The 20,633-nt window shown below is 44.9% G+C and overlaps 1 protein-coding gene across 5 annotated transcripts in view; it reads right to left on the reverse strand.

The window, feature by feature from the left end:
- Positions 1-15,528, reverse strand: part of TMCC1 (transmembrane and coiled-coil domain family 1) — an 85,844-nt gene extending 70,316 nt beyond the window's left edge. For all 5 annotated transcript variants that reach the window (XM_030501258.1, XM_030501250.1, XM_030501252.1 and 2 more), the window contains exons 1-2: positions 15,435-15,528; positions 13,864-14,110 (exon numbers count right to left, since the gene is read on the reverse strand). The gene's annotated coding sequence lies outside the window, so the exon portion shown is untranslated. The remainder of the gene's footprint in view (positions 1-13,863; positions 14,111-15,434) is intronic.
- Between the last annotated feature and the right edge of the window lie 5,105 nt (positions 15,529-20,633).

Genomic DNA, 20,633 nt, shown 5'->3' on the forward strand with positions numbered 1-20,633 from the left:
GAGCCTGAAATGAACTTTTCAAATTGTACATCCGGTATGAAGATTCTTAAAACTACTTATTTGTCTTAGTATCTACTTTTGGGGGAAAAGCTACTCATAAATGTGAAGAATTGTCAATCAGCAGACTTAATCAGCACATTTATTTGCATTAGGATTCAAGTTTTGTACTTCCCTCCCCCCAGAAACAAAACCACCGTTATATTCTGTTTAAGAGAGGAAACAGAGTACTTTATAGCATGAAGTTCAAAAACATGTGTTTCTTAGTCATACAGAGTACAATACACCGGGGACAAAATGCACAATTCCATATACAGTCACACTGAGCAGATGTTATATTATTACATCCCAGAACATGCTAATATTGCCCTTCATTGTGCAATCATTTCACAGCAGCATAGGGAAACAAAACAGTTCAAAAAGAGAAACTGGCAAAAACAGTATTAGAGAACTGTGAATATATAAACTAGTACTTGCCTCCATCACTTGCCCTTTAGCATGGCTGACACACAGCAGTCCCTCCACTGAACAAAACTGCAAAAGAAATTGGGTATGAGATGCAGTTCTTGGACATGGGAGGAAAGATGTACACAAACAAAGTGAGCATGGTTCCATCCCCCTTTCCTCCCTTCACCCCATTTAAATGCAGGTGCCTCTGGAAGCTGGGCTATTTTAGACTCTTTCAAATATCTGGAGAGATACAAATATAATTGAAGTTAAAACTAAATCTTACAGAGTTAACCAAGAAGTTCTTATTGAAGGAATGTTTTCTCTTGGGATTTACAGCCACCAATATATGCCGAAAGCCCAGGGCTCCAGCCTGCAAGGTCACGCTGCCCCACACAGCTTTTATTTTCTCCTCCTACTCAGCCATCCCAATGTTCTGGGCACAGGTCAAACAGCTTGCTCTTGTTTTTCCTGCAGCTCACCTACCAGGACATGAGAACTGTGAGCACTTGAGACACGAGCACCTTTCAGTCCATTCCTCAGGGAAGCCTCTGGCACCTTTGGCTGAGCTGCCCCTGCACCAACAGCACCCTCTGCCCGACGCCCAACGAAACCAACCCCTCTGCAGGACAGCATCCCCGCGATGGCAGACCCCACACACTGTGCCAGCCACGCAGGGACACAGCCATGGACCCACTCAGGGCCTCTGCGCTGAACGAGCATGAAGGACTCCGAGGCCCGAGCCCAACCGAGGCAAAGCACCCGGCCGAGGACACCATCCCAGCTTCACTCTCCTTCCCTAGATGGGGAACAGAGTATTTCAAGGGCACGTGGATGATCTGTTCAACATTTCTGTGACAAGCCCCAAGCAAGGCCAGATGCTGGCTAGAAGGACACAACAGAGGATGACGAAGAGGACAGCAGAGAGCAGATACAACAACTGCATTTCTCCAGCCAGACTCTCATACTATTCTGAAACACAAAGGTGAGCAGTTACTCAACTAGTTCTTGAAAATGGGGACACAAGCTTCAGAATACATTAGCACTCAGAATACTACAAGCCTCTGCACAGCTGGGCATTTTCACCATTTTCTTACACGCCAGATTCCCACCTCCAAGAAGATAGCAGAGATAAACAGAACGTTACTCAGAACCACTGGAGTGGGATGCTAGGATATGGAGAACATGATGACAGCAGATATGAAGAACTTAGGAAAATGAATGAAGGCATTTTTTAAAAGATCTCGACATAGAAGAAGCCACACTTCTGCTACAGTGCAAGTGGAGAGCTAGGCCCAGCGCCAGAGGTATTGTGAGCATACAAGGTGCCACCAACATAACTTCAGAGCCATTCTACTTTATTCCTGAGCTTCGCAAAGCTACTGCACTGGGCTAATCAAAATTCCTGCACTTTCCTGTACTTATGAAGAGTAGACACAGGCTTCTTTTTTTTGCATATATGATGGCCTTATTGCAGAGCCATTTACGCAGCACAAATGCATCAGCTTAATGAATTCCCCTTCAAAACCACAGTTATTTGTAAGTAAACTCTGAAGTTACCATTGAAACCCAGCTCAGAGCTGACTTAACTGCAACTGCAGTATTTCTTACAGGTACAACAGTACAGAATTGTAGAAGTAGGGAAGAAAAAGATAATTTTCAATAAAAGAAAAAGATCCTGCCTTTCTGTAGAATGTTTCAAATACCTATTATTTATGCTGTATTTGAACATCTCCAAACCTTAACGTGCATGTTGAAGTACAATTACCTAAGGAACCCTCACATTTTATTCCATAAACAGCTCAGTTTAATAGCTCATCATAGAGCTGCAGTCCACAGTTAGCAGGGACTGTAGGTAGGAGATGATTCCCATTCCTCCTGTTTGGTAAAAGAAAACCATTTTTTAGTTGCTTTAGGTTAAGAATGATTTCCATTAAGAAACAGCCCAGCTTAGCCTGAGAAATCTCATATTATTTTCAGAAATTCGTCCCAAAATGGATTCTGTATCTAGGCAAAGAGTTTAGCAAGAAAAAAAACTACAGGGGCAACAGTCACACACTGGAAAACCACAGGAAAATTATGGGAACTGGGAACCCTAGAAATTATTTGTATCTGCAGGAGGATTAAGATATTTAAAAAGCATCATTGTTCAGCAGCAACAAGCAGCAGAGCAAATAAGGAGAGAAAGCTCTGGGTGTGCACAGCTAAGTCTGTCACAAAGAACTCAAGAGAAATCGGAATGGGTGTAAGATTCAAGAGGACTGCAGTCTGGAAAACATTCAAGGAAGAAGACAACAGTGAGAGTAAATAATGTGACCCAAAAAAAGCAATTGGATAGTGGCACAACTACCCAATACCTGGAGAAACAGGTATTTTTAGCTATTATAACAGATATTTTTAGCTATTATAACAATTTTTTAAAAGTCAGAGCAGAGAACTGAGCAAGAATAGAAGAAAAAAGCCTACAAGAAATAATTAAATGCAAAGAACATAAGTAAAATCGCATAATACAGGGGGGGAACCAACAGAAAACAGCATTGTTAATGGAATGGATAAGTGTAGTTTTCAAGACATAATTCTTCTTCCTCCTTCTCCAAAATTCACCCAAGAAAACATTTACTGGAATTCTAGTGCAGTCCAAAAGAAAAAAACAGGGATAAGAGGTAGACAGACAGACAGACAAAGGGCCCCACCTGGCCACAACCCTGACACTGACGATACTTTACGGAAGAACAGAAAAGCAATATGACTGAAAAAAGCAAAGAAAGACAAAACCAGAAAGACTCAGCATATTAAATAGTGCATCTGGGAGATGAGGGGGGGTGAAACATCTTCAGGTATGTGTAAAACAAGTCAAACTTCTGCTGAAGTTCTGCATTTGAGATTTTAGAAAAGGGGAATAGCCTGAAGCCAGCTACTTCTGATGAAACTGGAAGGCATGGAAGGAGGCATGTGCAAGAATTCACTGAATTAATCCACAGGGCTCTGCATAAGAAGTCCACACCATCCAGTACAGTGAGAAAGGGTGCACCAGATGGAGAGAAACTGACACTTTACTAGGAACAAGGGACACAGGGCAAAGCAAGAGACCTACAGCCCGTTTTTTATGCCAGCTGTAGTGTGTTGCACAGCAAACCCAACATAGTAGAACAACAACAGGTTTTACTAATTTCTGCCTAATAATTTCCCTAAACCCTCCAACCTACTCCCAACTTACCAAGAAGTCGAGAAGGAAGTCAGCTGAATGATGCCATCTCTGCTACCCTTGCTGTCTCTTCTCACACCACAGATTCAGCAGGAACAGAATCTGGTGGATAAAGAACAGGCTGAGAATGGATGTCCTGGGCTAAACCAGCTTTGTCAGTCTTGCCAGAAGACCTTGAGCAACTCAGCCTCTTTGTCTAATGTTTGCCCATACACAATGTACGAACAACCCAGCCAGCTGAAAAAAGGAGTAACACCGAGGGTAATACCAGTGAAGGTGCTCTACTAGAACACTTCATAATGGAGCAAAACATTTGGATTCCTTTGAAGGCAAGGCGTACAGATAGCCATTAAGAATAACTCAAGCTTAGAGTACCAAGCTGCTGAATTTTAGAAAGGTAGCCAACTGTATTCTTCTGGTAAAAGGATTAAGACAACTGGCATACACTATAAATGAATTCTTCATTTAATAATGCCATAATTTACACAATGAACCAATTGCATAATACCAAAGAACACAAAAACTCACACCAGCACACTGTTAATAAAGTAAGAGAGGCTGGTAGAGTACTTATGTATGAATTACACAATCATCACCAAGGAGCAACTTAAGATTTTTAACATATTCAAGGACAAAACCAGGACTAAGTCTGAGCCCATACAAAACAGGAGACATACAATCTCTCTCCTAGAATCCTCACAAGCCTAAAATATATCTATTCAGTTCATCCACTCGTTTGTTAGGGGTGTGCTGCACATGACACATCAACAAATGGTCATTTCAAAGGGTTCATCATCAGAAGATTCATGCTTTGGCACACCAAAACGTATTCACCATTTCTAGCACTGCATCCATTAACGGTTCACATGCTTGTATGTGCAGGGGTAGTGTGTTCAGAGAGATACCAGAAGGTGATTTTTCAACATCAGCCCCTTCTCAGATCCACATCCTATTGAAACAGTTCCTCACTGCTGCTACCTTCTGATGTACTTGTAACAGTGTACAGTACCATACCAGGAACCTACCAAAACCACTTTAAAACTACCCTTTCCTGGAAAAGGCTACTCACAGGCTATTTCCCATCAAACTAACAAAACCAGTGCTTCAAGAAAGATAAATGAAGATTAAAGAAAGGTTTAACTGGAGCCTTCCAATTTGCCAACATCTGCAATTACATTCTTCATATGCCTTTTCTAGGAAAATTTTTGTGCACGTTCTTAAGTTCAGTGACAACACAAAGTGCAGCCCGCAGGCATTTTAGAAGAAAACCAAATTTGATGGATCTGGGTATACATAAAGAATTTTTATAAAAACCATCTGTTTTACTAGACAGAAGAGGGAACTTGCACATTAGCAAGCCTTTCTTTCTAACCAGATGGATTAAAAAGTAGTAGTTTTACACTATCCACCACAAGCACGTGCCCTGTGGAAGAAGTTACACGAGGCCGCAATTTACAACCGCGCGGTTCGCCACCAGCTGACAGCCAACACTTCCGCTTGATTCAGTGATCAGTTTCAGAAGAGCTGCATCCTCACCGACCCATCTGCGAAAGCTAATTGAAAAATAGCCAAACTGCAGCATTTCCTCATGAACATCGCTGCTGCCTGCTAACAGGAAAAAAGCTTTAACAATGTTCACATGTCCTACCAACCAAGTGCACTGCATATCCCTGGATTCAGTGCTCCACTGGAGGAAGACATCTGAAGGGCCCATCTCCAGCCACAGTTCAAGCAGGGAACTGAGGCTGGCCTTCCACAATGCAAGGAGTACATCAGAAACAGCAATTCAAAGAATTTCCAACCTCTCTTGCCCCCTGTGGCTCATTTTCAGCCCCACAGCATGGCATCCACACATGAGCTGCTGCATGCACAGCTGCTTGTGCAGCTCTGATGCGAACCAAAACAAAAAATAACTCAGCTTGGAAGGAAGATGGGCCTAGAGGAAGAATCTGACCACACTGCTGGTTAGAACAGCTTTGGTATAAGGTTAAAGAAGGGAATCATTAGAGAGACAGGGCACAATGACTCCAAAATGGTGTTCTCAAAACCCTCGTATCCAAAGCTATGGCCACAACAGCTGGAAAAACAGGAACTCACATGGCATTCAGCAAGGACTCGTCAAAACAAGAATAACTGCACATTTACAGTTCAAATTCCACATTTTGTAAACAGAGAAACTACCTTCCCTGAGGGAAGAGAGGAAGTTTTAAGCAAATATGCAAAATATTGGGTCTTCCACAAAGAGCTCTTTAAGTATGTAAATAAGGAACAAATAGATGAGGATTACAGGAGAGGGGTACAGGCTAACATTATCATTAGCAGCAAGTAATTTTTCACTAGATGCCTGCACATAGGTGTCTCATTTAAGGTGCAGCTTTAAGCAGAGTCCTGTTTGTCAAATCAAGCCACAGTTCATTGTTTGAAGAAACTCTTTTAAGCTGCTTTATCAATTTTCACCATTGCAGGGATATACAGCAGCAGAAGTACATTCCAATTTCACCACAGCACATACAACTGTTTCATTAACGTGGGTAAGACCAGCTGGCAAGAGCTCATATTGAGCCTATTCAGAGCAGTACAGCAACAGGAAAAGCCTACCTTCAAATACCGAATGAATTCTATAAGTGTAAAAGTGAAAAGCAGTAATTCAACTTCTTTTTGCTTCCCCCTCTTTAAAGAAATCTTTCACTTGACCAGATTTAATTCCTTGAAGCATCTCAGATGTTTCTGTGGTCAGCTGCACTACTACTATCCACTTTTCCTACTACCATTTGTATTATCTGCATGAGATTCTCCAGCATCTGGAAAAATCCAACATTACTAGGGCATGCCAAACATTTCGGCAGGACCTTTCCAGGAGAGGAAGGGGCAGCAGGGGAGAGATCAAAACTGCTCTTATCCTCATTGCCTGTCTGCCAGGAGATGCTGCCACTTTCAATGTGTTAAAGCTGACTCAAGTGTCGGGAACAAGTGAACCACAAAGTGGAAATGCAGATATTTTCATTCTGCTTCCAAGGAAAGACAAAAGGTTATGCTGCAGCTATTTCAGGCATTACAGAGAGACTTTTAAGCATGCTAGTCATAAAAACAAGAGATGGCCTCTCATTTTAACTCCTAGCAGATTCAGCTGTGACAAGGCCAGCACAGAAGCTGGCAAGATTTAGCAACTCTAGTTGTCAAAGGAAGGCTTATTCCAGGGTTGGAGTTGTAAGAGGGTTAAAGCAAGTTAAATTAGCAGGCTTGTAAAGAAAGATACCATCTACCACCAACCCACGCTATGCGCAATTTTAACATGTGCTTTTAGCCCTGAATTTTGGAAAGTATCACATTTACAATGACTTGTGAAAGAAGAAAGTAGAACTAACCTGGCACAGAGTGGTAAAATACTCCCCCTGATGACTCAAACCCAGTATTAATTCTCTGATCTTTCAGAAGTGTTGACTCAACTTACTGAGACTAAAAGACAGATCAAAAGAAGTTTTAATTCAGCTCAGCAAAATCACAATCCTTTTCCCATTGATTCAGGTGCTTTTGGTATTAGGTACATGAAAGCCTTCCACTGATGTTTAGCATTAAATGAGTTATGAAGTAGAAGTCTGACTTAAAACAGTTTACAAAGACTCGATCAAACCATACTCAGTCCCAAAATGGGGAAAAGTCTACTAATCCAAAACACTGATAACATCCCCATACTGCAACCCAGACCCTTAACACATGTGCCCTAAGCAGTGTACCTTAACCATTCCATAGAGACATAAGACTTGGACTCAAAAGCAGCAATATGTATCTCATGTGCTAGTTCCCTCTGTACTGTTGAAAAGCGTACCTGAAAAGCTCTATTGTCTGGAGACCGCTGTCACTGGAGAAACCTGCTTGCAGGCTGCAAAACCCAACAGCTCATTGCGTTAGTATTGCTTAAAACATGACACAAAACAGGAAAGATAACTTCTGATCTGAATTTGTCTACCAGGATTCACTAACAAACCCATGGCTTACATCACTCTACCACTTCCAAGCTGCCTTTCATATTAATGATACAGTAGATTCATCCTGCTCTTTAGAACAAAATCGTCCTTCCTGATCTTTCTTCAAGTGAGCTGGTCCAGGGAGCTTTTAATTAAGTGCAACTCTTAAAAATTTATATTAGTATAACAGTAATCTGGGGCTGATTTGTTTAAATGGCTTTTTCTAATTAAGCATTAGCAAGTCACTCCCTGCAGGGCTACAAACAAGATGCTGTTTGCCCATTAAACACTGCCAATACTTGACAGAGGCTGGGAGGACCTACCAGAAAAACTACCCTATCCACTCCTCCTCACCTACACTCATTCCTAAGAAACTGCTACCAGCTGCCAACAGAAACAGGATACAGGCGTGATACGTTTTTAACTTGACTCGTTATAGCCACTTCTCCAAGTCTTCTCCATTGCTTGTGCACGGATGTGGGACATTTCTAGTGCAAGTTTTGGTATACCAAAATTATGATCACTGTTCCACATTTACTTTGAGTCACCTTTCTTGCATGGACATCATGAATATTTTACTGCAAGGCGAGATCTATTCAACTTCAGCTGACTAGTTTTGAGAAGGCTTTTAAAAGGAGTGAAAGCCTACACTTTTCAGACTCAAGCAATAAAAATGCTGCTGCCCATCCATTGTCCTTTCCTTCTAATAGTTATGCCTTTTTAGAGGGAACATGCACTAATTGCACAAACACAGCACAGCTAAGCAGCCGCACACACAAATATGGTCTTCAATATCCACCTCCACATCCAACTGCACAAAGACAGTAAACTCGGTGATTCTGCTATAAAGAAACTGGGCTTGACAAGTGGCTTGCCAATAGGAATCAAGCAGTCATACATTTAAAGCCTCAGCCAAAATCAGTATGTTTCCTCCCACATTCATGGCAGAGTCCACATGAAAAAAATATTCACAAAATCTTTACCCAAAGCAGCACAAAAGGGAGCAGACTGGTTTGAAATAAGGGTAAAGTTTACATACCGCTGAGGAGATGCAGGCTTATAACCACAGCCAAAACCAAGACTCACGTTAATGGCTCCTTACAGAACTGTTCATCTTGGGTGTCCACCAGAACTCCTGGGTCACTTCCTACAGACCTCTTTCCAGCCAGTCAGGCCCCCAGCATGTATTCAGGTATGTAGGGTGGCCAGTTAGTCATAAGAATGTCTGAGGTTTACTTAAGTGAATGCTTACGTGAGCATTTGAACCTGAAGACAAAATACGGTAATGTGTGTTTATGTTCATGGTTCACTTTCAAGGTTTCCCCCGACCTACATTCTTATTGCAAGCTGCCCATATTCCCAATCATATTAAGCATATCCCAAGCCAAAGCCTAACAATTTCCCTCTACCATTCAGTTATCAATTAATTTCTTAGAGCTCTCAGAAGACTGAGATTGTTTGAGCTGCAAGTCTCAGGAAGCTTTCCTCCATCACTTTTTCCAGGTGGACTTTAATTAACATTAATAGCGACAAATATTTGAACACTTTTATAGGTGACCATCTCACACACGGATTGAAAAAACCTAAAACCAAAAAGAAGAAAAAAAGATAATGAAGATTTAAACAAATTACCTCCCATACACTGGGGCCAGAAAATTCCTAAACCTGGAATCAAGAGGAAGGAGCCAACCTGCTCACCAGTCTCAACTTCTCCCTCAAGCATGGGCAGTCACAGATTTTGGAAAGTCAGCCTTCCTTTAGGTGTGGCTTTAAACTTTGCTTTCATTGCCACCTTCAGCCTCTTCCAGAGTCTCTGGAGATGTTAGATGGAAGTTCTGCAGCTAAGTGGTGTGATCTCAGGGTGGCTCTTCCTTAGCAATTGCCATTGTAAGAGACCTATACCCACACCAGAATTACAAAGGTGCTGCACTAGTCGCAAACAATAAACATTTCTTCAGTGACATCCCCAGCAAAAAAAGATGAAGAACAAACATAAGCTGAGCAGCACAGATGCAGCTACATGATGGGTATTGAAGGGCCACAACAGCAGCTGTTTACAGGAATGTCAACAACTTAAAATAATCAGTAACTCCAATTCCAAAACCCCAAGAAATGAGCTTTCATTCAACAGAGTGAAAAAACCACACCTTTTTGACACCAATATTGCAGCTGGTCACAAGACAAGTTAGTAATCTTTGCCTTTATTGCACAATAGGTTCCTTTCTGACAGCATTTCTGCTTTGAAAGAAGTTGTTTTGAAACTGTAGATCACACCCATTTAAGATCAAATTTGTTCAGGAAGTTCCAGTTTCAGTAAACACCATTTTTCACACCAAATTGTTGGTAAATAGCTATCAATTACTCCCCACTGCCACCAAAGGACATGCATAAGATCAACTGCAATTTATTACAATCCTCACTACAGAACTTTTGACAGATTTCTTTTAGAGTGCTACTTAAGGCATTAAGAATCAGCCAAACCTGCTGGTGCATCATGGCATCAAGTGCTGAAGGCGCAGAGTAGGGAACTTGGTTCCACGAAACAGCCACATCAACAGCTATTTTAAAGCGCAGCCTCACTGAACACTGCAGGTATCCACTCCTGAGATCATCCAGTCCATCATGTTATCCAGGGGTAACAGGACCAACAGATATACTTGAACACAATCCTGATGCAAAGCATAGACAGAACATCTCAGGCAGTGAATCAACATGAACACATGGGGTGGCGCGGAGTGAATACAAGGATGCCTCCAAATCGTGAGTTTTCATATGCCATCTCATGAGAAACACAGTTCCTTATCTGGGGAACTACTCCAAACAGAAATATCAACCAACTATTCCCTTTTCTCTAACAGGACAAAAACACACTTCGCAGGCTGTAAACCAGTACTGAGTTCAGGGAGGTAGTAGAGTTTAATAGTTAGAACTGGCATCTTTTGGGCACTAGCCCAAAATCCGGTAACTGCTTTAAATCTGAGCTGATCCTAAAAACCACTCTATGTCTTCAAGTGACTCTGGGAGTGTCACCTGTGAGACACACAAATTTTTCTTAAAACAAAAAAAAAAAAAAAAAAAAAAGCTTTCTTAGACCGTTTCAAGTCAAGCAGACTCCTTAAGGAGGAGACTCTCACCAAGGAGTTAAACCAACACTAAACCAAAACCCGGATTCTTTTCTTCCACAAACTGGAATTGCACCTGAAACCAAAACTTCACTCTTTCAGCACAACAAGCCATCTGAAAACCAACACCCACAGCAAAAAGCATGACCAGCGTGGAAGCTGCTTTGCAGACATCAAGCAGCAGCTGTGACAGCCTTCCCATCCCCACCACTTGCAACAAGCCCTCACTTCTCTACTGCAGGACACTCTGCAGACAAGCAGTCAAACTCCTCACAGGTATTCAATGCAAACTAACCAAGCTTTTCTGGTTAAGGAAAGACTCATATATCCAAGTTCATGCTCCTTCGCAGCAAAGAATTGAATGTTAATCAACAGCCAAGTCACATCAGCCTGCGCTTTCCTCTAGCAAGGACAAAGACGTATCCCACTTCCGAGACCTGCTCCTGGAGAAGTATGAGAAGATGGACCTGCAGGGGGTTTGCAGCGAGCTGCAGCTCCCATGTCACAGCACTGGCACAGGCAGGTTCAGTCAGGACCACATCTCACTGCCCCATCCTTAAGGGGATGAAAACAAACAGTGGTGCAACGCAAAGAGCATCCCAGCTCCAACAGGAATGCTGAAGACCAGAGCTAGAGGTTACCTCAGCTGAAAGCCAACATGGCAAAGGATCACAGTACCACACACCTTGAAGGGACTGCTTTCCAACAGCACTTTCACCTTCCTAGTCAGTCAACCATTACTGGGCTGAAACAGGTAAGTTCAGTCATAAGTTGCCCTTTTCTCATTTCCAATTTTAACCATTATGCAGCCTCAGACTCATGGTAACACACTCACTGCTCCTTACTGACAACTGATATGACTCCTTAACTACTATGACCCATTACAGCACTAGGTGCTTGTTCAGCACTCTCCCACAGGCAGTGATTTGCAAACACTGAGCCTCTATGGCTGCAGTACTTCAATCGATCCCAGAAAAGGCTAGTCTTTTTGCTCCAAACTAGTATACCTGGGAATCATGAAACACACATTTATTTGCTAACAGGATAATCACCATGGCAACTCGCTTCCAGGAAAATAACAGCCAACAACTCCAGAACAAAGACAGCCCGCTGAGGGATTCTTTAAGGGAGACCAACCGGCTCACGCAAATCTGAAAAATACTCAAATTTGCCAAATTTATTTCTGAAGAAGTTGTAATTAGGCATCTGCAAACTTATCGCAATCCATCAAACAAGTTGAATCAATGGCACTACCCCCCGTCTCAACATCTGGTTGCCCTTTTATGTTCTTTGACACTCGAGACACCTTGTAAGGCAGGTTAGGGCAATGCTCCCCAGTGTACACAACTTCACCTTCCAGACCATTTCTTCAAATCAAAAGAAAATTTTACCTTATACTCAAATTCTTTGCCACGCCACGCATTGGTTTTGATTTTTGGTCACGTAAATTTGAATCATGAAACTGCAGTTACTGCAAACAACACTTAAATCATGCTTTTCATGAAGTGGAATGTATAACAAAGGTAACTCAACCTCATACAACAGATAAGGAAATAAAGATTAATACCTTGCTTAGGGATACACAGTCAAGGACAAGTGGAACTTGTATTCTTACAGGTTTTCAGAGCTACTGAAGGAGTTGTTGAATTTTCACAGGGCAGCAGTTTTTTTGGGAAATGCATATGTGGAAAGTTTGCTGAGCTAACACTCCTAACAAAGAAATTTACTGAACTACCGCCCCTTGGTCGTCGCTCTGCCTGTAGGGAAAGGACAGGAGGAGTAAGCACTACACAGATAAGGATCCCGTTCTCAACCACAGCACCTCACTGTTGTGGTTTAAGCCAAAATGACTGCTATAGCTGAACCCAGGACACTCACACAATCACAGTTTACACTAGCATTGCAGACACAGTCCATTTTGCTTTCCTGCCATAGGAACATCATCGTCAGGCTGTTAAGCTAGCCAGGTAGGTAGGTTAGATCTGTGTCCCTGCAGTATCGTCTCAGCCTAAGTCACTGGAGCTCATGAGTAAAAGCTTTTAAGAGAAGTATGCCTGCTGAACACATACTGTGGAGCAGTGAAGCACACTGAGGGCTCAGTCAGGAGCTACTTTCAGACACTAGTTTTCCTTTAAACAAAAAAAAAAAAAAACAAACAACAACCTAACGATGACTCAGACTCTTCTGCAGACAGATGTTTGGCTACTCCCACAGTAACCCACAGCTAAGTGTAAGACTGCCACTGCCCTGGAGTGCCAGCATGAACTCCTGTATCACAGGAAAGATAACGATGTCCAAGCAGTTTACAAAAGGAGAGTTAACAGATGTTATCAGTGGTCACTGGCCTCTTCTAAGCCTGTACAGAGGAAGTTAGCAGACTTCCTCATTCCAGGCTTAGAATTCAGTAGGAAAGTGCAGCTAGAAGTCTCATGGTAAAACACAGTTGTGCAAGCTGGTGAATTTCTGTGCTGCTTAAATAGCTACAGTTCTATCTTCCACTACCTGGGTGGGACAAAGCTGCACAGTTACAAAGCAAAGCACATCCACCTCTGCAGAATTGTAGATTACAGGCAAACTGCGCTGTGAGACTGACGCTTTCTGGAGCAAAAGGACCACTGTGCTATGACCTGCGCACAGGAAGGCAAGCAAGACCTACTTCTTTTCCAGCCTTCATTGAAGATGCTTTCCAGTTCAAGGCAGGTTTCTCCTAACTTCATCTGAATGTTTCATCTAACCAAACAGAGAAACCACCATTACTTCCCAAGCACATTTCACTGACTACTTAATGTCTGTCAAATGCTTTGAAGAAGAAAATCTCTACAGACCTTGGTAGCATTTAAGATCTGACTGGGTAAGCAGTGAAGGCTCAGGTCATACAGCAGAAGCTCTGAAAGGAATCTTCTGAATATTCCAACAGCAGCTCCAAAGAAGGTCACCCTCCATACAATGCCAGCTGGATATTCTGATGCTCACACAGTCCCACTGAACATATTATATCCCATTGCTTAAACTATGAATAATGCTGCAGATCAGTCTGAATCTAGACAATGTACACCTAGAGTTCTCATCACCCTCATCAGACGGCCTCCTCTTCCCGTTTGTTATAAGCGTTAGTTGGCACACTTACCTCGAAATTGCTCAGGCTAGCTCGCCTCTTTGCATAGATATGCTCACAGTTGTAATCCAAATGTCTTCAACAGAGGTCTGATTTTCAAAATACTTCGAAGCATAAATTCCACAGGAAACAGGAAAGTTAGGGGAGGGAAGGAGACACAACTTATCAGCTTCTACATTTGCAGACATCTGCAGTCAGTAGCATAGGTCATTTCCAGAGTTAATCTTGGCAACAAAGCTTCTTTGTAGAGGAGAAAGACCTGCCAAAAGTAACAAGGATTGTAAAACACCCCATTAACATCTGATAAGCAACAAAACAGCACCACAGAATCAGACTCTTCTTCAGAGAAAATAAATAACTTTTATTTGAAATACTGAGCTCCTGCTAGCTTTGACATATTTAAAATCAGCAGCAGCCTCTGAAGTTACCTCATATTCTGAGTACTTTAATCCAATAAATTATCTCAAGGAGGAAAAGCCTCCAAGAATTCACATAATGTTTGATCATAACAGATCATACAACACTATGCCACACTGCAGAGTGCCTTGTCTCAAGACAAAACTTCCCAGCTTATTAGATGCCTCGGTGTGCTCTGCATATCTTCACACAGGAATGCTTGCGTGACCAGTGTCACATCAAAGAATTAAGCTGCTCTCCAAAATGAGGGACGCAGAGAGCGATAAAAGTCCAACACAGCACAAATAAAAGGTACATGCAAGGAGACTTCCTGCGCAACATAAATGTTCAGGAGTGTTAGTGCACTTCTGAACTTAGCCAATTTGGATTTAAGTTACTAAAACATAAACCCCTTGGGGCTCTCCTCTGTTTTCATCAGTTAGTTTTGCATTACCTTAAAATGTTTCTGGAAGTATGAATGGATTTCATTTTGCAAAACAGACATTTAACTTCATACAATCACTTGTTTCCTCCTCCTTTCCTTTTCCTTCCGTGACCTCCTTAACACGCTCACCCGGTTTTAGAATGGCAAAATTCGAGCTCGCTCACCCATCATCACAGTAAAATAAATAGTATCGACATTAGCTCCGAAAAGAGAGCGGGCAGGAGCGGGCGAGGCACGCACCGAGCCTCGGCTGGCTCAGCAGTCACCGAGGTCAGACGCAGCCGACCCCGCCAGCACAAAGGACCCGCGCACCGGCAGCGCCGGTCCAAACGTTTCCGCCCACCGGTGCCGGGCTCCGCTCCTCCCGGGAGGGGCCGGCGGCCGCGGCGGCTTCGCACCTTCCGCTGGGGCCGGCAGCGCCTCCGCGCAGTCGGGGCGGGCGCCAGCCCCGGCAGCGCCGACAAGGCCGCGCCCCGCTCGCGCCCCCGGGCCCGGCCCGCCGCCCGCACTAGCCCCGGCAACGAGGCCCGCGAGCCCCGCCGGGACGGAATGGTGACCGGGGCGGGCAGCCCCGAGGCGGACTACCGAGGCTGGGCCGCGGCCCCCTCCCGAGGGGCTCCGAACCGGCTGCAGAAAAACCGGGGGCGGTGGGGCGAGAAAGCGCGGCCGAGCCACAGGCGGGGGGAGGCCGCCGCGTCCGGTCCGGTCCGGCCCGCGGGGGTCCCTCGGCCCCGCCACTCACCGTCGGAGCGGACGCGCCCCGCACTCGCCGCCAGCGGCTGCTCCATCCCGCGCGCGCCGCCACAGCACTCGGCCCAGCTGCGCACGACGTCAATGCGCAGCCTCGAGGGGCGGGGCCGGGCGCGTATGATGGCGTCACTGGCGGCGGGCGGGGAGAGGAGGGGGATCACGCCCACTCACGCCGGCCCGGCACGTCCGAGGCACGCTGCCGGGGGGGGGGGGGGGGGGCGGGCGGTGGCTGCCGGCGGTCACGTGGGCCGTGGCCCGAGGTGTCGGTGCGTACCCGGGGCCTGCCCGGGGCCTGCCCGCGGCCTGCGCGGGGCCCGGTGGCGAGCGGGCCCCCACGCTGTGCCGGGGGGACACCGCGGTCACCTCCGTGGCCTTTGGCAGCAGCGGGGAGGGCGGCTCCGAGGGGAGCCAGCCTGGGCCGCAGCTCCGCCGGACGAGGTTCGCTTCTCGGCAGCGCGGGCGGCCGCAGAGCCGGCCATAGGCCGCGTCGGTGACTGCCGCGGTGCGAGCAGAACGTGAGCGCCTTCCGGCATCCAGCTCTGGCGAACGGAGCTCCCCCCGCCGCCCCCAGCACTCTGTGCCCGCTCCCGCACACGCAGCTCGCACCGGGGCCCGGTGCGGGGAGAGGCCTCGGGCGCAGCCGCCGGCCATGCTGAGCCCGCTCCGCGCTGTCTGCCCTGAGCAGTAACTTGCTGCGCAGGCACCTCGGTGCCGGCCTTCACTGTGCCCTCAGCCCCTCCGTGGTAGATAGCTCCCGTCTGAGTCCATGCTGGGTGGCAGCCGCGGGTTCTCCATGTACCAATATGCTCCAAGAAGGATTAGTAGATGGTATTGGGCTTCAGTCTGGTTTGTGACCTCTAGTTTGCCGTATGGAATAGTGCTTAGTGTTCTGATGACCATACAGAAACTTCTAGAATAATCGAACTGTGTTGTACACATTTCAGAAGGGCTCCTTGATCAGCTGCTTCTGGTTTTCCATTTTCACCTAACAGTGAGTTAGATGAAGTGCTCTGAGAAGTCACCAAAGACCAGGATCTTAAAGGCTCTGCCTCACTGGATATGACCATCTCTCCTCATCTGCACAGCAGTGTCATCTAGGGTGACTCTGCTTGTGTATTTTTAGAAGGCTGCACCCCTTCTTGAAGCTCAATGAAAAATTTGCCTTGATCTGTATTTGTCTGCAGCAATTAATGTATTTAGCCACAAGGAAGTTGGAATTTATACAACTTGACTTTTATTTCAAATCAGTGCTCATTACTAGTTACATTTTTTCACATGAAGTTCAAGAATTAATGAACACCAGGCAGTATGTCCCACTCAAATCCTCTCCCCACCTCCCCCAGCTATCTTTCCCCCGTAGCAACCCCAGGTCACACTAGTATGCCTGAAGCTAAAGCTGAGCCTGGCTGTGACGCTGGGGTGTGCAGGGAATGCAAGAGCTGGATTCTGAATTCAAGCACTGTCACTTGACGTTACAGTCACAGGGTGTGCAGTGAGGACATGGATCCTGACATGCCAAGAAAACCTAAAGGCAGGAAATAAAAGGTGGTGAACCTTTGCGACTAAATCGAATACACACCCCTGGCGTAGTAAGGGCTCCACTGAGGAGTGAGGAGTGTGATGTTGTATCCCTCCTTACCGCCGCCGCCTCTGATGTGTCAGTAGTCAAACAAGTCTTAACTTTCCAGATACAGTTGGTCACTGTGGTCTCACTGGGCGTTGCGTGATTTGCAGCATCTAGGAAATGAGGACAGTTTATTTAAAGCTGATGGGAACTTTGTTCCCTACCTTATCTCCTAAAAAAAACCCCAACAAACATTTTGCAGAACTAGTAAGAGATCTTTTAATTTCTGTTTAAACCATTTTTTCACTCCTCCTCCTTTTCAAAGCTGAATTACCAAGCATTGGGATCTTACGTCAGCATAGGAGAACAGAAAGTGAGACTGACCAAAAGGAGCAAGTGAACCCGAGTGGCTGACTTGCACTGGCTACCTTCAGAGCAGGTACAGCATAACAACCAGCGTACGTGGTGGCATTTCTATTGAGGATGTTTATTCATGCTATTTTTTGTTATTTATTAATAACAAATATCCAAGTAAGTAACAAATTGTTAGTGTTAGGTCTCCAGCTGACATTAAATTTTGGCTTTAAACACGTAAGTCTGGTAACTACAACATGATTAAGACAATTAGATTCAAAAGTTCACAGGAAATCTGTGGTTGTAGTCAACACACAGAAGTGATGAGCTGAGTAGCCAAGGAAGTAATTAGAGTACCATCATCCCTCTCTGCAGGTACTGGCTGTTGAAGTTTTGGCTTATTAATTATATTCCTTCTGTATATACTTTCTCATAGGACTTTCTGCAATATATGTGTATGTATTTGGTCTCGTAATGTGTCAAGTGATCAATGTGCCAACTTAAAATCAGTTCACTCCTCGCACAGGAGAAAACAATTTGGGCCTTACTGGTCTCTGTCCAACGCAGAGGCTTGTGCCAACACAGAGTGAATGCAAAATAAGGAGAGTGGTTGTTTTTCTGGGCTGGTGGCATTCAGCACAGCTCTTAATGCTCATTTGCACAGGGAAGTCCTAGGACAAGCTGTGGCTCTAAACAGAATGCAGGGGGATGAAAGCTGGGCTAAAACACTAGCACAAATAGCCTGCATGGGACCGAAACTGGGGAGGGTCTTGTGTGCTTCTGTCAATTGATCTTTATTCCTGTGGGGAAAAAACCCATCTTGTGGACTGTTTACATTTATCTTTCTGTGCCTTCCTCAAAACATCACTTACATTGCCCTGGTCAGATCTTATGATGCCACCCTTGGTTTGTCAGCCAGGCCCTTCAGTATGGTGAGAGTCCCCAGTCTTGTAGATATGAACCCCTGTGCCTCCACATGTTTGGGGGTGGTTTTGGTCCTGTTCTTGTATAAATTTTGCTCTTTCAGTAGGGAGTTGCTGGGAAGAAACCAAGTATCTTATTGAAGACAGACATGAAATAACCAGGTAAATTGAATTGAATATAATGGACTGATAAATTACATTCAGATTAAAGCTTAGTTCTTTAATCTCCAGTCACTATAGAAACTAACCCTGCCTGACTGCTGGGATACTATTTCAGAAGCACCAGCCGGCATCAGCTATACTGCCAGAAATGGTGAATAAAGGACATGAGCTACCCTGGGAGTTTGTTACAGACAGAAACACAAGCTCAGGAGGGCAGTTCTGGTTAGAATGGTGAAAAATCTTTGCTGATCTGACCTGGAAAAAATTTGTCTTTTAATTCAGCATCAGCTCTCAGAGAAGCCTTATAGCAATAACCACAAGTGGTTTGTGACTCCTGAAATCTGATTGCCTTTACATTCACGTGGCAATTCCATTCCTTCTTGCAGAGCATCAGAAGACATGGCTACCTTACAGATGTCTCTCAATGTCCATGTGACATAGTTCAGGTTTGCAGTGCTCTCACAATGAGAGAATTACTACTTTGACGTGTACCAGCAGATGTCTGGGGATAGGGTTCAGAATGATACTGAGCAAAAAGAAGAGAAAAAGGATTTTTTTTAATGGATCACAAACCTCTTGCAAAACAATTTCCAATGTTTTGCAAGAGGTTTGGATGCCAGCCAGTTCAAGTAGGCTGAGTTTGGGCCTGTTTGGCCACCACTTGCAGTGAGCCTTCTGGATTCCGTGTTAGACAAGGAAATTTGCAAGGTGTTTAACTGCCAGGGTTGTAGTGACTGACCCCAGCATCTCACCACTTAGACCACATCCCTTGTAGCATGGGTGAGTATGCTCCGTTTAGTCTGCTACCATCTGTCCTTGCAGCCTCCAGTGGCTCACAGACAAGTTGGACAAGGGCCCAGAGCAGATCCTGATGCCACACACCCCATGGGTGATGTGAGCTCTGAGACAGCTGCCCTTCAGCTGCCGAAGCCTTGGGTGGGTGCACCCAAGCTCCCGGCGTCTTCATTCTGGCAGTGTGTGCTCGCAGGCCACCTGCCGCCCTCCTCCTCCCAGAGTCACCAGCCAGGAGGACTGGATGTCTCAGCCACGGCACTCCTGTGGGTGCTCCGCAGCACGAGAGCTGAGGCACTGAAGGGCTGCCCCTGCTCACACGGGGTGGCTGCAGGGAATGGTGTGGAGGGAAAACTCTTTTTTCTTTCTAGAAAGGGTAAAAAAAGCTTCTTCCTCTGAGGGTAGTGAGTGTATGCATGCAGTGAGTGTAGTTTCATGCCTAATATTGCATGCATAAAGAAGAATTCCAGTTACTCATGCTTGCAATTTTGCAAGCACAAAATTGGGCATGTACATTTGAAATATGCAATGAGGTAATACATGCTGAAAGACAGGAGAATAAGTTTAAAGCTGTTTAAGTTAAATAAGTTACTGCTCTGACAAATTCCAGCCACACCACCAGTTGCCCAAGGGCAGGAAGAAACTGCATCCATTCTTTGAAAATAAGAAATAAAGCAGAACATTGAGCCTTGATTGCAAATACAGCGGCAGCAGTCATAACAACACTGCTTGTGCTATCATGGCAGGAATAAAAAATGCTGAGCTGCAAAGCTTACCATTAAAAAAAGGGGAAGGGGGAAGAAAGAGCTGTCAGGGCTTAACTGCAAACAGGCCATCAACTTGGAAGTGTAGAAAGCAGGACAGGGGTCAGGAGTTTGCTAAGAGGATTTTCAAAACATACGTGATGTCAGTGCTCTCATGGCAAAATGACACCTGTTAATCGGGTAAATGTGAAAGACGGGATAATGTAGGAGATAAAATTCTCTGAGAATTCTCTGTTCCACTGGAAGCTGTGAGACAGCAAGACCTAAATACCCATTCAGACAGAGACCGGGTCCTCTCAGATCAGTGTTTGGGGCAGCACCAAACCCTAGGAAAGACCACCAGGAAGTCAGGACTCTAAGTCAGCTGTGGACTTTGAACCCACAGAGTGAACTTGTCTGACATGCCAGGTACCAGATGCTGTGGGCAAACTGGGTTAAAACTGACTGGGATTGAATTTTGCAGCTAGTATTTATACCTCTAATTCATACCCATGCAACTCAAGTTTCGGGGAAGGGAGTTGTGGTGTTTTCAGGAATGCAATGTCAGATACACCGCAACAAAGATCCTGTTAGTCCCTGTGTTAATCTGGATTCTTCGTGACTTATAATGTCAAATGCTATTAGGGATTCTG

The sequence above is a fragment of the Strigops habroptila genome, chromosome 11, assembly GCF_004027225.2.
Source record: "Strigops habroptila isolate Jane chromosome 11, bStrHab1.2.pri, whole genome shotgun sequence".
NCBI lineage: Eukaryota > Metazoa > Chordata > Aves > Psittaciformes > Psittacidae > Strigops > Strigops habroptila.